Source organism: Empidonax traillii, unplaced genomic scaffold (assembly GCF_003031625.1).
Source record: "Empidonax traillii isolate 1590-97213 ecotype Southwest subspecies unplaced genomic scaffold, ASM303162v1 scaffold228:size850385, whole genome shotgun sequence".
Classification (NCBI taxonomy): Eukaryota; Metazoa; Chordata; class Aves; order Passeriformes; family Tyrannidae; genus Empidonax; species Empidonax traillii.
In genome coordinates, this window is record NW_020955421.1 from 373886 (window position 1) to 388644 (window position 14759).

Consider the following 14759-nt stretch of genomic DNA (forward strand, 5'->3'; position numbering starts at 1 on the left):
TTTTTTTTTTTTTTTTTTTTTTTTTTTTTTTTTTTTTTTTTTTTTTTTTTTTTTTTTTTTTTTTTTTTTGGATACCCAAACAAAAGAAAACAGTAACTCCTGAGTCAGACCACCACTTACTCATCACATCAAACTCTTCCCACATTCTTCCCTTCTGAATGGTTATGGTTGCTCTCCTCGAAGCTGACTGCTGAAAATATGCATCTATCATGACTCCTTCTCCCATTAGCATTATGGGAAAAATGCACATCTATCAGAGCTGATAACTTCAAGGAGATGTGCATAAGAAGCACAGTGTTTTGGACCTTGTTTCTATATGCATGGTTGAACTGCTGTAGCACTGTATACACTGAAGGTTGGACTCAGCTGTGCAGTGGACAACAGATAATCTAATCCACATCCATCACTTTCATTTTTCATGCAGTGGAACAGCTTCAGCTCTGCCTTTTACTGCAACATGAAAGCAATGTTTCTAATATCTGCTATGCATGGCTCACTTCTCCTACCATCTTCCCAGGAAAAAAACATAGATGCATAATGGGGGTTTTGTGTTTTTTTCTTTGTTTTTTTGCCTTTTTAATAACATCTACATACATATTCCTGTACTATTGTAATAGAAATTATAGGGTCACTAAAATAAGCCACAAGCTGGAGGTAGTAAGAAATGAGGCTTGAGGCTATCCTTGTCCTAGGGGAACTAATTCTATAGTTTGTGACTGGAGTCTCCCCAGCTCAATTCCCCACCTCCCGTTGCCCTTTTTCTTGCTCAGTGGCATGGTGCCCAAAGGCAGTTACATATTTAGAAGTGTTCTCCATAGCTGCTTGTGTTCATAAGGCCCTACCGATTTTCTGACACAAGCAGAAAAATCACTGTTTAATTAGTTAAAGCTAAAGAGCCTTAGAGGACGACTAAGTTCTTTTGTGTATGCAGTGATGTAAACATAGAATCCCCCTTGGAGCTATTTGAATGGACCTGTTGTTTCAGCTCTGGGAATTCTTAGAGATGCTGTGAGCACAAGTCATTAATGTGATCCATTGATAAATGGATCTTTTTCTTTACTATTGAGACCTCTGCTGAATCCTCTCCTAATTATGTTACACAGTGGTCAGTATTAAGAAGCCAATATACGGGTGAAATTTATTATGGAGAAATATTTGAATATCATACCATTTTTCCCTCTAGTGAACACAGTTCAAATTTAACCAATGTTTACTCATGTGCTTAACTTGAAAGCACATGATTAAATCAACAACTTCTGGGTGCTACTGAGGCTAATGATGTAAAGACATAGCTTCTTTGTTACACTGGTAGGGTTCTGAAATAATGGAAGTTTTTTTAATGTAAACACCCAGCCTTCTGTGTGTATGTTTATTGGCCATTTTCTTATTTAACTGTTCCTTGATAAGGTGCTGTTACTTTTACCATAAATACTAAAGCAATTCATTACACTGGGCATTACACTGAAACCAAAGAAAAAAAAAAAGAAGAAAAAAGCCTGCAAATATAGTAAAATGCTTACTCATTTTCAGTCATAAAAAGAAATGTGACTAGCAGAATAAGGGAGGTGATTCTACCCCATCTACTGCATCCAACTCTGGGGTCCTCAGTACAGGAGGCTCAGTATGTGGAGTTGTTGGAATGGGTCCAGAGGAGGGCCACAAAAATGATCAGAAGGCTAGAGCACCTCTCTTGTGGGGAAAGGCTGAGAGGACTGGAGGAAAGAAGGTTCTGGTGTGACCTTACCAGACCACAAAACCAGCCTTTCAATACATAAAGGCTGTTTATTGAAATGGCAAAGAGACATAATTTTTACCAGGATTTGTACTGACAGGACAAAGGACAATGGTTTTAAACTGAAAGAGGTTGGACTTAGATTAGACATAAGGAAAACTTTTGGTTTTTTTCACAATGAAAGTACTGGGACGCTCCAACAGGTTGCCCAGAAAAGTTGTGAATGATCCATCACTACAAGTGTGATTTATGATTATGATGATTTAGAGTCTCCATATGTCCCTTCAGAAATATGAGAATTCATCACCATTATGAAATCACTGAGGTTTTCAAAGTTAACTTTCCTACTTGGTTAAAAGGATGTAGAAGATCAATTGTAATGAGAACAAAAGATGAATACAACCAGTACTGGAGGAATCAAGTCAACAGTCTGTTAACCTATAAAAGACAACAGCATCTACAATCTGTTCCCCACCTGGGCATGCTCTCACTCTGAATGACTCAGGACTAGGGTTAAGCCTTAACTCCCAGCTTGTTAATCTGTCTTTCCTTTGTTACGAACCCTACATTTTAAAATCCTTCTCAAAAAAAAAAAAAAAGCTAACAAAAATTTATTCATCTAACTAGTCGGTGTTCGGTCTTGCTTCCCTGTAGACATAAGTAACAATAAATAAGGCAGACTTCTAAATAAATAAAACAATCAAATGACCTACAACTTCAGTTTCTCCAACCTATTAGTTAAAGGCACAAGAAAACAGCTGAACCCTATTGAATGTCAGCACACCTGAGCTACTGCAGATAGAGGGGAGTCTAACTCAAGGGCTCTGCAGCAGGAAACCTAAACTCCACTAGGAATCTCAATAAGAAGTAGAAAATAAAAAACAAAAAAATTGAGGTTGCTGAATGAAAGGCATAAGTCCTTTTCAATACTTCTTCTTAATCTTCCAAGATTCTGTCCCCTTTATTAGGAAAACAAATCACTCTTCTAAGGCATGAAAAACTGAAAAACCCAAATGAAATAGAAAAATAACATGGTTAAGCAGCAATGTCTGAATATTTAGAAACTCTTTGATCAGATCAATACCTTGGAGTAGGTGATTCATGGTCTAATACATAGAATTGTTCTAGAAGCATTTGTCAGCCTCTTGTCATGTACTATCTTTGGATGTTTTTTTATTTTTTGAGAAACAGTCCATGTAAGAAGACTTTTTATGTAAGAGCTCAAAGGCTTGAAGAACTGTAAGTAGATCAGAGAGGGTGTGTGAAAACTAGCTAAAAAGTTTTCTAAGTAATTTTATCTACAAATCACTTGGTTTGGCCCAAATTCTCGGCCATCTATTTTCATCCTGAAAGCAGCTCATCTTTAGTGCTGGTGGCAAAATTGTTACAAAGAGGGATTTGCTTAAAGCGCCTAATGTTGAGAGCACTTAATGTTCTGAAAAATGAATTTGGAAAACTTCCCAGATTGCACATCTGCCCCTAAAACATGAGAATAATGGACTGAAAAGGAGAAGGGAGAATTAAGTGAACACTTGCTATCCTCTGTCTTTCCTTACCTAAACCTGTGTGGTACCTCTGGATAACCTTTAGCTTAAGCACTCCCTCACAGAATCCTGGCCACCAGATTTCAGAAGGAAAACACCTATCTGACAAGCAGATGTATGGCTGTGATACTGCAAATCAGCTGCTTATATAAGCACCATGTGCCAGCAGTTGGAAAGAAGGTGTCATTGGAAGAAAACTCACACTATGAATAATCAGTAGCTTGAGAGGTCTTTTCTTGTTGCTACCCTTTTTCTTTCTTTTGTGCTAGTGATTCTCATCTTGCCATGATAATGCACAGTATCCTCCATAAAGGACTGAACATTTTCTAAATTAAATAAAGGTGGATGACAGAACCCCAGTATTAACAGATGAACAGGATTCTCAGATCATCACCTCCTATTCCTGCTTTACGATGCTGTTTCACAGAATGCATTTTCTTGACCTCTGTCTACTTGGCAGTATGATCCAAGGAGTTTGGCCTCAGCTATTTGCCATCTGGGACAATCCCAAACCATGATATATGTCACTGTCAGAAAACATTTTCCTGGTAATCAACCTAAACATTCCAGGCTTATGTTGATTAGCTCTCATTAGCTTTTACAACAGACATCAGATGAAATTACTTATTTCATCCTCTGAGCTCAAATCTGGGCATAGAAAAATAAATAATGAATTTAAAACAGATCTACAAAGGACAAGCATATCCAATAACTGTTGTAGCTCTACTTACTTATCAAAACTATAGGTTGATGTTTCCTCTTGCTGATTTCCTTTGCTATCATTGCTTACAAGCAGCAATGGTGAAAGCCTGCAATCTGAAAGTCTGCCTCAAGCAGGTATTTACTAATTTATTTTATATTTCAGTTAGAACAATACCACTCGGGAATGAATGAAGAATTTTAGCTTTTAAAAATATATTAGTATCTCTGATGTTATTTGGAGAACTGAAAATTTGTGAGTGGATTGAACCTGATATCCAAAACTTTTTTTTTTAACTACAAAAAATGATCAAATTTTGTATCAAAATAAAACCTCCTTGGAAATTTGACAGCATCCACTTTGCCAGAAACAGTATCTTCCCCCAGGTATGTGTTGGCACTTTAGTGAGCTACTATCATCATGGAAAAAACAAACTAAATACATCCTGAACCATTTCACAAAAAATCAGCCAAGTATGAACAGACAGCATGGGAAATTTGGAGAGCTCAAACAGTCCTTCCACCATCAGATGGAAAGGGCCAGTCATCTCTAGCTGGCCAGAAATGCCCCAGCACAAAATCCTCCTCAGTGGTCATACTTAGATCTAGAATGGGATGTCTGAATTTGAGCTTGATGTCTACTTGCACTGTACATGCTTCCTGGAGCTTAAGCACTATGTTTTCAAATATGTTTTTCTGTTTTGTGCATTATCCAGTTCAGGGTCTTGTCCCCTAAACCAGGCTTTCACTATATTCACTTCTATTTTATAGAGAAGGTAAATATAGTAGAAATACAGAGAGCCCAGGACGGAAAGGTAAAGTGGATTTTGGGTACTAGTATGACCTTCCTTGAACCATCTGCAGTAACTGACAGTCTCTAGCCTCTGGCCAACACCCATTCCTTTTAGAAAGTAAGAAATATATCTGCTATCTGACATAAATTTTGAGGTTTTAAATTGAATGTTAGCTGGCATCAATTATTGGAAAGTACTAGTACATTTTCCTTTTAGCAGAAAAGATTAAAAAACTACACAGAACAAAATAATTTTTAAGGCAAGCACTAAGCAGAAATTACTTCTGAACTACTTCACTTCAAGCAAACCTAGTGGCAGAAAAAGTCAAGGTAAGATGAATAAATAAAGATGTTTTTCTCTTACCTTCTAATTTTCTCCCAGGCCTGTTTGCTCTTATGGGATTTTTTGATGGTGCTGTTCTTAGCAAAATCTGTCATACCTGAAGGACAAAAACATAACCAGATGTTTGCCTGTAGATTTTGCAAAAACCTGTAACCAGGTTTTATCTTAAGCTTGTTCTCCTAGTTCAATATTCAGTGCCTGGCATTGAATTTGTCTTCAGGTAGCAGCCCCAAAACTGCTGTCTTTTCTCTGTTTAAAATTGAGGAGATGTTGATTCCTCTCAGATAAGGTATTAAAGCAAAATTCCATTTATATTTGCTAAACACAGGGTTGTTACAAGTAATTGGTATTCCCAAATGTACTTATAAAACAAAACATCAATTATAATAATTATAATAACTGCTGCTACTTTGAATTTAGAGATACACATTAGCTAACACAAGACAGAAGCTGTTACAAACAACTATTCAGTCATTATTATGCACTCAGTAATTTTTCCACAGTATATCAGCTAGATTTTTAAATAAACTCCAGAGTTCAAAAAGTGACTATATCTAAAGTGAGAAGCTTCTACTTAGATGAGATCTATCTACATGTATAGATATTTATACACACACATGCAATTATGAATAAATAAAGCGTTTCATAGATGCATTAGAATGTGGAATACTTTGGAAGCATTTCCTAGGAATTGGGCTTTTTCCCATGTCACACTAATATATGAGCCAAAACAAGATTACAGCCTGTAACCAAAATTGCCCTGTTCAGTCAGATGAATGTCCATCATGACACACCTGAACACGTGCCTGAATGATGGATTTATACACAACAGCTGTGCATGGTCTGTCAAAACAAAAAGAAATTAAGGCAGTTTGCAGCGAGTTTTCACTGTTAGCCATTTTGTTAGCCATAGGCAGTTTGCTTTTTTCTTGAATGTATTATAAGGCTTACGTATATTTAGAAAGTTTATCTGTAAGTTTCCTTGTCGTGGTCGAGGCGGGATAGACGACACAAACCCTCTTGGAACCAGAAACTAGAACCCCTTATTGCACGCCACTGCTAATTTTATACACTTTTAGGCTACACATGTTAACTCTTTATTGGTCTCCAAGATACATAAATAACCTTCTATTGGTCACTAATAACATTATATAACTCTGCTAACTGCGCATGTCAGCCAACTATTATTCACTTATTTTACCGGAAAACCATATTGTTACATCTTCCAGGTCCGGGCATACTTTCTGCCTTGTGGAAAAGTTCCTACTTAGCTTTAACTCTTCCAGGATCTCCCAGGCCAGCTGGGGGAAAACCACCACATTTCTTCATAAAATTTTTAATGAAAGGATTTTTAAGGCTAGATTTAAAGAAGGTGACCGTGGTAAAATCAGCATTTGTTGTTAAACTTCAGGATGTTGTCCAGCACAAAGTGGTACCCTTATGGTTGTCTGAGCCTGTGGAGGATACTGTGATGGGAAAGCAGCTAACCCAGTTTGTCTCATCTTCTAAAGGTTCTTTAGGGAAATCTCTCTACAGACTCCTTGAGACACCCAAACATTCTCCCCACCTTTTCTCCTATCACTTCTGTAGCTATGAAAAACCTTACCTTCAACACCTTTCTCAACAGTCCCTCCTACTCATATTTACAGGGTGTTGGAAATAACATCCAGCCTAGTTGTATCTTTTGGATACTAAAATAATGGAAACACTATAATCTAAATAAATAAATAGAAATAACTCATATTCAAAATCCACAATAAATAAGCAGAAGGAAAATACAGAGACTGTAGAGCTTCTACCACTGAAGTACCAAGTCCTGTGCCAAGGCAGCTGCAATAAAAGTATTTGAAGGGTCAGTTATTTTGTAAAACCATTTTTGTTACTTGGATTTACTAAAATAGCTCACCCACTGAAAAATTTTGTCAGCGTTATCCAAATTTTCATAAAAGTCTCCATGAAAGTATTATTCGAACTTATACTTTTGGCCCTTCCTTCTCCTCAATATATTATTTTGATCCAATTATTTATTTAAAAAATCCTAAAGTGTTCCATAAGAAAGCATGAAGTACTCTCATTAAATTACAAATTATTTTTTCTAAAACTTTGTAGAAGCTTGTTAATTGGAACAGTTAAATTCATAAATCTGCTCACCTTCTGGTACTTTTTATCTTTTGGGACTCCTTTTTCATGATGTATTGGCATGCTCAAATGTACTGTTTTCATTCTTGCATGTTTCCAATCTCAGACATGCTGATGACACTTAACTACCAGTTAATAAGATTAGCTCCTAAAGTATCTGGTGTTCAGCCCAGCAGTGAAGCCAGGCCGTCATTCTGTCCCATCAATAACAGACTTTTAATCAAACAGAAATAGTGCAGAGTTGTGTCAATTGCTAACTCCTATAAGCAGCACTTTTCTGTGACAGAGCCCTTTTGTTTGACAGGAGATTCAAATACACTACACACATGGTATTGGCACAAATTCTTTTAAGAAAGAGCACTTGTTTTCAAACTGAGCCAGTCCCTGGCTCTGGCAGATTGCCTTATTTGTGTATCTTCACAATCACTACTCTTTTACTACCTGTCCTAAAGGCCCCACTGTGCTTACATGAAGGAAACACACACCATGCTGATTTGGCACTACAGTAAACCTGCTCCAAATCCAGTCCAAAGACTTAAATATGTCTCCAAGTCAATTGTGTGAGTGTAGAGTAGTGATTTCCTCTTAGTGCCACAGTATTCACCATACCCCTTAGGTACAGATAGTTAGGGAACAAAGAGTCATTCTATCCTACAACTTTCTCTGATAAATAGGATCTAATGATAACAACATCCCTACTGGAAAACACAGACCATTGGTCAAAAACAGTAACCAAAAAAAAAGTTAATGCTCTATTAGTCAGTGGCAATAGATGCGTTAGGGTGCAGGATTATTTATATCATACCTGAAAATAACTTATTTGTAATAGCCCTAATGTTTTTTGTTCAGCAGCCAAAGCATTTTATATGCAATTATCATGAAATAATGCACCAAAATTGACCAACTGTTGGAAATATTCTGAGATACAGATTCACAATTGAAGTCAATTAGTTAAAGATTTTTTTAATAAGTTGATTTCTAAACCATAGCTCTGGGATTAGTTTATAATTATTAATAGAGAATATATTAGGACAAAATGTGCTTCTTAATTAATTTCTTTAAATTTACATTTACACTGTCTGAAATTATTTATGTCCAATTTCCACTTCTGGAACCAATCCTGCTGTGAAATTGCAGCCTTCTGAAGCATTTGGCAACTGAGAAACGTAGCTATGAAATTTTGCTCATCATTACATTTTTCTCATTTCCAATTTTACACTTAATTATAGGTCATTAAATCAGTCCTCAGTAAATGTATAAAATTGTCTATCTTATGCAGAGTGGTTCTTTACCATCATTGACTGAATGTTGGAACACTCAGAATGAATGCCTTTATACATTTATTTGTCATACTGCTTACTGTGGAAAACACTGAAATTCCTAAAATAGCTTTACAGTCACAATGCTTGGCAGAAACATTCAATTCAGAATTGCCAAGTCACCTGTGTTTGTTGCAGGTTTTCTTCAGCCCCATATAAAGCACTTTTCTTCTCCCTTTCTTTACGCCTCTATCCCTCATCTATTAAAAATAAGAATATCTCTGAGTTAATTTTAATAAGTTCAGTTGTGGTTTTTTCGCAGAAATCTCTCAGATCACTGAGCTTGGAAGCTATGGTTCACTGCTAGAATTACAACCCTGACTGTGGTTCCAGTCAAGATGAAAAAGAAATAGATGAGAAACAGAAACATAAGAACAAGGTAGGGAAAAATTCCCACTTGCTGTGCCTATTAAAACACAGGTGAGAGACTTTAAAATTGCTTTTCTCCCCAATTTCTAGTAATTCTTAGGCCAACATTTTACACATACCACTCTTCTAAACTTCCTTGTAATCCAGAGACAGTGCAGAGACCCCAAGCCTGGCAAGTATATTGGGAGCATACGAAATCACACAAACAGCACTGAATCCATAAATTAGCACAGCATCTTGATTTTACCACTGGGAAAAAAACAAAACAAAAACGAAAAAAAAACCAAACCAAAACAAACAAACAAACAAAAAAAGCAGGCGGGTACTTATTTTTGTGGCTAATCCATTAATCAGCATGAGGTACTTCAAATTATGTCCCCTACTTCCCCAGGGAAAGGAGATCTATACCAGTGAGCTAAAGAATTCTCTGGAAAGTCCTCATCTCGTTTAAGTGGTACGAAGACACAAGTAACACACAAACTATCCTATTAGCATAATCTTTTAAATTTAGTGATTAGGTGAATTCAACAACAAATCTTGCCAGACCAGGGCAAGATATCTGGACTGGAGTTCCAGCTACTGCCTCTTGTTATGCTTTTAAAATGAGCCATTACTTGGATAAAACAAGAAATAATGGTTAAAGGACAGAAATCTAGTTCTGCAACAATGAACTGGGTCCCTTTTAATTATTTACTTTCTTTTATAAATAGAGGGTTTTTATACTCCCTATTTCTGTATCTCAATTCATTTATCTCTACATTTATCCAAATTCATTTATCTCTGCAGTAATATATTGATAAAATCAAAGATTTGAACCCAAGTTCAATAATTTTTCTTAATACATGTTTAATTTTGAGTAGAGTCAGTACCGCTGAAAGTTATGGGGATTTAAGTTAATATATAATAAAATGTGACCAACACTATGAAAGCCTCATTTAATTTGGAATCAGATATACTGATTTTAAGAGAAAAAAGAAAATATTATTTCTATTAGCTTGGCCAATGCAGTACCAAATAGGTGCAGTAAAGTGGACTTTCTTTCAACTTCACTGTCATCAGTGGGACAGGTGCTGTGTCTGTCACCACTGCGGACCCAGGAGGTGCAACACCACTTAAACACAGGAAGTAGACAGTGACACAGCAAAATAAGATGATGGGGGGACAAATGACTCACCTGAAGAATCCCTATAGTTACATAGATTTGTTATGTGCTGATAAGAAAAGACTAAAGACCATCTTAAACTCCCATTTCCAGTCATATTAAATACATTAGGACTGAGGGAAAAGGGAATTAATTTTTTTTCCTGAATTGAGCACGGTGGAGAATGTACATCTAACCTCATAGAAGACCTATTCCAGAGTCTTTTACAGAGCAGTGATTCAGTTAATGATGCAGAATATATGAAATAAAAAATGACACATTGTAATGAAACAGTAATGGCCTTGCTGCATAATGTGAATACATCCCTATGGTACAGGATAGGTAGAATCAGTCACCTGAATCAGTCTCACCTCCACTGTGCTGAGAAAGCACAATAACAACAGCTGAGGAACATGAATGGAGGGGTAACCAGGAGAAAATATAAAATAAATTAAATTAAAGTAAACAGAAAATATAGTGGCTAAGGTTTTTTATCTGGACTAGAAAGCCGACCCATCAACAGTGAGGGTTACATTTCTGTTCAGGAGACTGTGCCACTCATGGTGACTCAAAGGCAGAATTCCCACGCAGCGTATCCCAAGTGAGACCACCAGTATTTCAATTACTTAGAGAATGGCTGTATTGAATGGTATTGAATCATCATTTTTACTGAGTGATGCTGCAAACACTCGTTAGTGCAGCATACCTCATTCCCCACACTCTCTAGTGACTACAGAGATACATAACAAATGGTACCAAACAACAACTGTTTTTCATTGTTTCACATTTCCCATATCTGGAGGTTTTTTGTCCTTTTTTTTTAATTAATCTATTGTTTTATCATACAGGAAAAATTTGTCTCTATTTTAAATAAATTTTCAAAAGGACATTCAAGAAGAGATTGTTTTATTGGGATGTCCTGCTGTTTCTTTTCTTTTAGTTATGGCATTATCAAACTCCTGATTCCCGCTATTGCAGGCTGTAGCTGAATTAACTGCTCACCATTTATGACTGGTTGCTTAAAAGAATACCTATATATCACTGTTCATAAAATTCTCAGACAATTAGGCTGGTTAGTCTTCTTCAGTGTTGCATTTTTTCATATTACATTTTTATGAAAAATAATCCTGTCTTACATGTTTTCAATTGGGAATAAAATGCTCACAACATCAAAAAATGTTTCTTCCATAGCTAGAAATTCTCTTAATGTTACAGAATGGAACATAAATCTATACATTTCCAGGTACAGTATTGCACATTCTAAGAAAAAACACAGATCTACAGCTTTCATCCTGATAATTTCCATACTATTGTTTTGTATATTTGTGAGAAAACATGACACACTTCTTTATTTTCCAACAAGATGTTATTATAGTCTTATAATGATTATCAAAGAAACATACAGGCTCAAAAGTGCGGGCATTGATAGTTTTCTAGGCATAGAACCAGACTGAAAGATTCTCAGTCTGTTCTCAGATAAACAGACAGCATTTCCTATGACACTGAGCAAGGTTTTGTGCCTTTACGTTTAATTTGCAAGAAAGAAGCTCCTATACTTCTTTTATTTTCATATTACACTTTGCCTATACAGTGCTATCCAGGCTCTGTAATAAAAATAACTACTCCCCTCACTTTTTGGTGAAACTGCTCTCAGTGATCAGAAAGGTAACCTGGCCAATAAGGAGAAGAAATATGTAACTCATCCACTGTTTTAATCTTCTAAAGATACCACCACAGCATGTTCTGTGGATATAAATACATAAATAAAATTAAAACTAATTAATTTAATTCTTGTCATCACCATTATCAGTGCTGATTATAACATTAAACCTAATTACATTTTCTCAAAGTATACTTCATTTTCATAAAAATGAATTGTCAACTCTCAAATGAGAGTTTTAGATCCAAGCTGGAATCCACTGTTGTAGCTTGTATGTAAACCAAAAAAGTAGTAAGGAGTTAAAAACCCTCCAATTTTCAAAGTTTAGAGAGAGTAGAGATATAACCCCAAAAAGTGCATGGCAAGGCCATAAAAGATTATAACTATCAAAACTAGAGCCAGAATTTTAACTTAAAGAAAACAAGTTTTAAATGTGAGGGAACATAGCTGATCTGTGCATTATATGTTACTGAATATCAGGAGCATTGATTAAAATAGGTATTAAAGGTAGAAAGATTTCTAATGGAACACTGTGTAAAAGGAAAAACCAGTCGGGCTTCAAGAACAAAAAATTCTGCTTCTTTGATAAATCATGATTTTTATAGGTATCGAAAAAGCTACAGGGGGAATTGCTTGAACTTTCATTTATTACTTCTTTGAACTTTCAGATAGTTATTGGCAATATTCCTCAGCGTTAAAGAAAATGAATAGGTTAAGAATTTTTGTGTGCAACAAATAGTTTCCAGGACTGAATGACAGAATCAGGAAAACCTAGTTAAATACTAACAGCGGGAGGAGGGAGAAACAAGTTTAACACCAATGCCATATTGAACACTTGCCTGAAAACTGTAATTTGTCTGCTGTCTTCCTCTCAGTTTTTTCATACTGATGATATTCACCTGCTAAACAATGAACTACGAGGTTGGTTGCTTGTCCTTATTTGAGGAAGAGCTTTTGCACATAAATTAATGGACTAATTTTAAGAAAAAACACAATTATTGAACTTTTGCACAGTTAATATCTTAGATTGTCTACACAGGTTATCTTTTTTCTTTCTCAAGATGAATATAGGCAGATGCTACTTTTTTTCAGATTCAGATAAAAGATTTATAGATAATATCTAAATTTTCTTCACCAGTAATATTTGAAATAAAGATATTGTTATTTAGAATTTTTTATTTTTCCAGGAAAGACTATGTCCCCTCCCTCATCTTACCCTTCTCACTATCTCCCCCCAAAAGCTGAGCTTTAAAGTACTGAAGGACACTTCTTATGTAGAAACAGCAGATCAGCAAAATAAAGAATAAAACATCTCAACATTTCTATGAGAAACGTATTGTTTGGTATAAAGAAATAAATAATTATTTCTCAAAATAAAAACCACAAGTATAATGTTCCTAGCTCTTTTTATGTGTATTGAGTATCTCTTTATAGAGGAACTGGAATGCTCTCTATCAGCATATCACGCTATTTCAGAGAGTTTTAAGGTTAAGTGCTGCATGCACCACTTTTCTAACTGACCAAATCCAACCTGAGCTATTAAATAAAAGTTCTTTCTATCTTACTTTTTCTCAGTGCTTCTCAAGGTTGCTTTTTCCACAGAGGTCTCATGAGAAACTAAAGAGATTTACAGATGCCTGTGTGCTGAGCTGAAATGTTAAAGAATTCTTGCTATTTTTTCTGTTATAGCAGTCTCACAATATCTTCCCAGAGAAGCTGCATTCAATCCATGTAAGCTGTTGCTTGTGATGTGACTCCTAGTAGCTAAACAATTTTGTGATATCTTTGGAAAACTAACCAAGAGCAAACCCAAAACCTTGCAGCCACAAAAAGTCCCAAGTTACAGAAACCAAAACTCTGAAGAGAAAGAATATTTTTGGATGTGAAGCAATAAAAGAATATTTATATGGTTTTTTTGAACTAGATTGATGGCAAATGCATCTATGGAGACTTGTCTTCAGAAAAAAAGTCCTTCTAAGGAGAAAAATTCTCCAAGTTCTGCCTAGCTTGGTATAACTCCACGTTGTAACTCCGATCAGAAGTGAGCTTTGAAAAGCTAATCTCTAAATTGTCCTAGCTGATTGTTCAGGCAAAATTTGGTCTTCTCAGATGAAACAAAACTGGAAGACGCATTTCAGGAATGCTGACTCCTACTCTGACCCTGTCATAAAGGCATATAGTCCCTGGGTGAGATAGGAGCTCATCAAAACTGAAGTCCCCAAAGTGAGGACTGAGTTCTTAGTACTTGATGTTTCATTGTCCAGATCCTCTCCTGTACTCATCGGCCAGTTTCCTTTCCACCCTTACACCCAAACTGTATCTCACAAAGTTGGATGTAAGGATGCCTTAGATGACCACATCAAAAGCACTTTGTCAGAAATCAATTAAATTAGTCAGGCAAATTTCTCCATGTTGAAGATATGCTGGCCATCACCAGACATCCTCTTGGGTCCTCAGAGACCTTCTCTGACCACAACAGAATTAAGTTTAAAAATATATAAAAATTAAACGTATTAAAATGGTAAAATGTATCAGTTGGTTCCTTTAGGGAGGTTTAGAAACTGCAAATTAGTTGCCTGAGCAGGTATAAAGACTATGTTCAGAAAACCCACCTTTGCCCACATGGCTGGTGACTGCCCGACCAGGCATAACCTGCTGGGTGCTTTGGGTTTGAACATTCCTGCTCAGTCTGGTACAACACAAGTCCCAGACATGTCCTGCCCATGTTAGCAAATAAATAACTGCTCTGTATTCCTGTCTGTGTTCTGCTTCCAAAATGATTTGAGTCATGGTAAAAGGCACCCAAACACCAGTAACATAGTAATGGAAGATCACCAGCTCAACTGCTCTAAGAGGAACTTAAATATTCTGTGCATAATTGAGTTGCCTCAGAAGGTTCACCCGTTTTCATTTTAAGACTTAGATGTTACCTGGCCTAGCCTCCAGCTGCTAGTTCAGAGGGGTGACCTCATTTGGTTTTTAGTGTGATAGGATATACTTTCCTCTCCTGATGCCTTCAG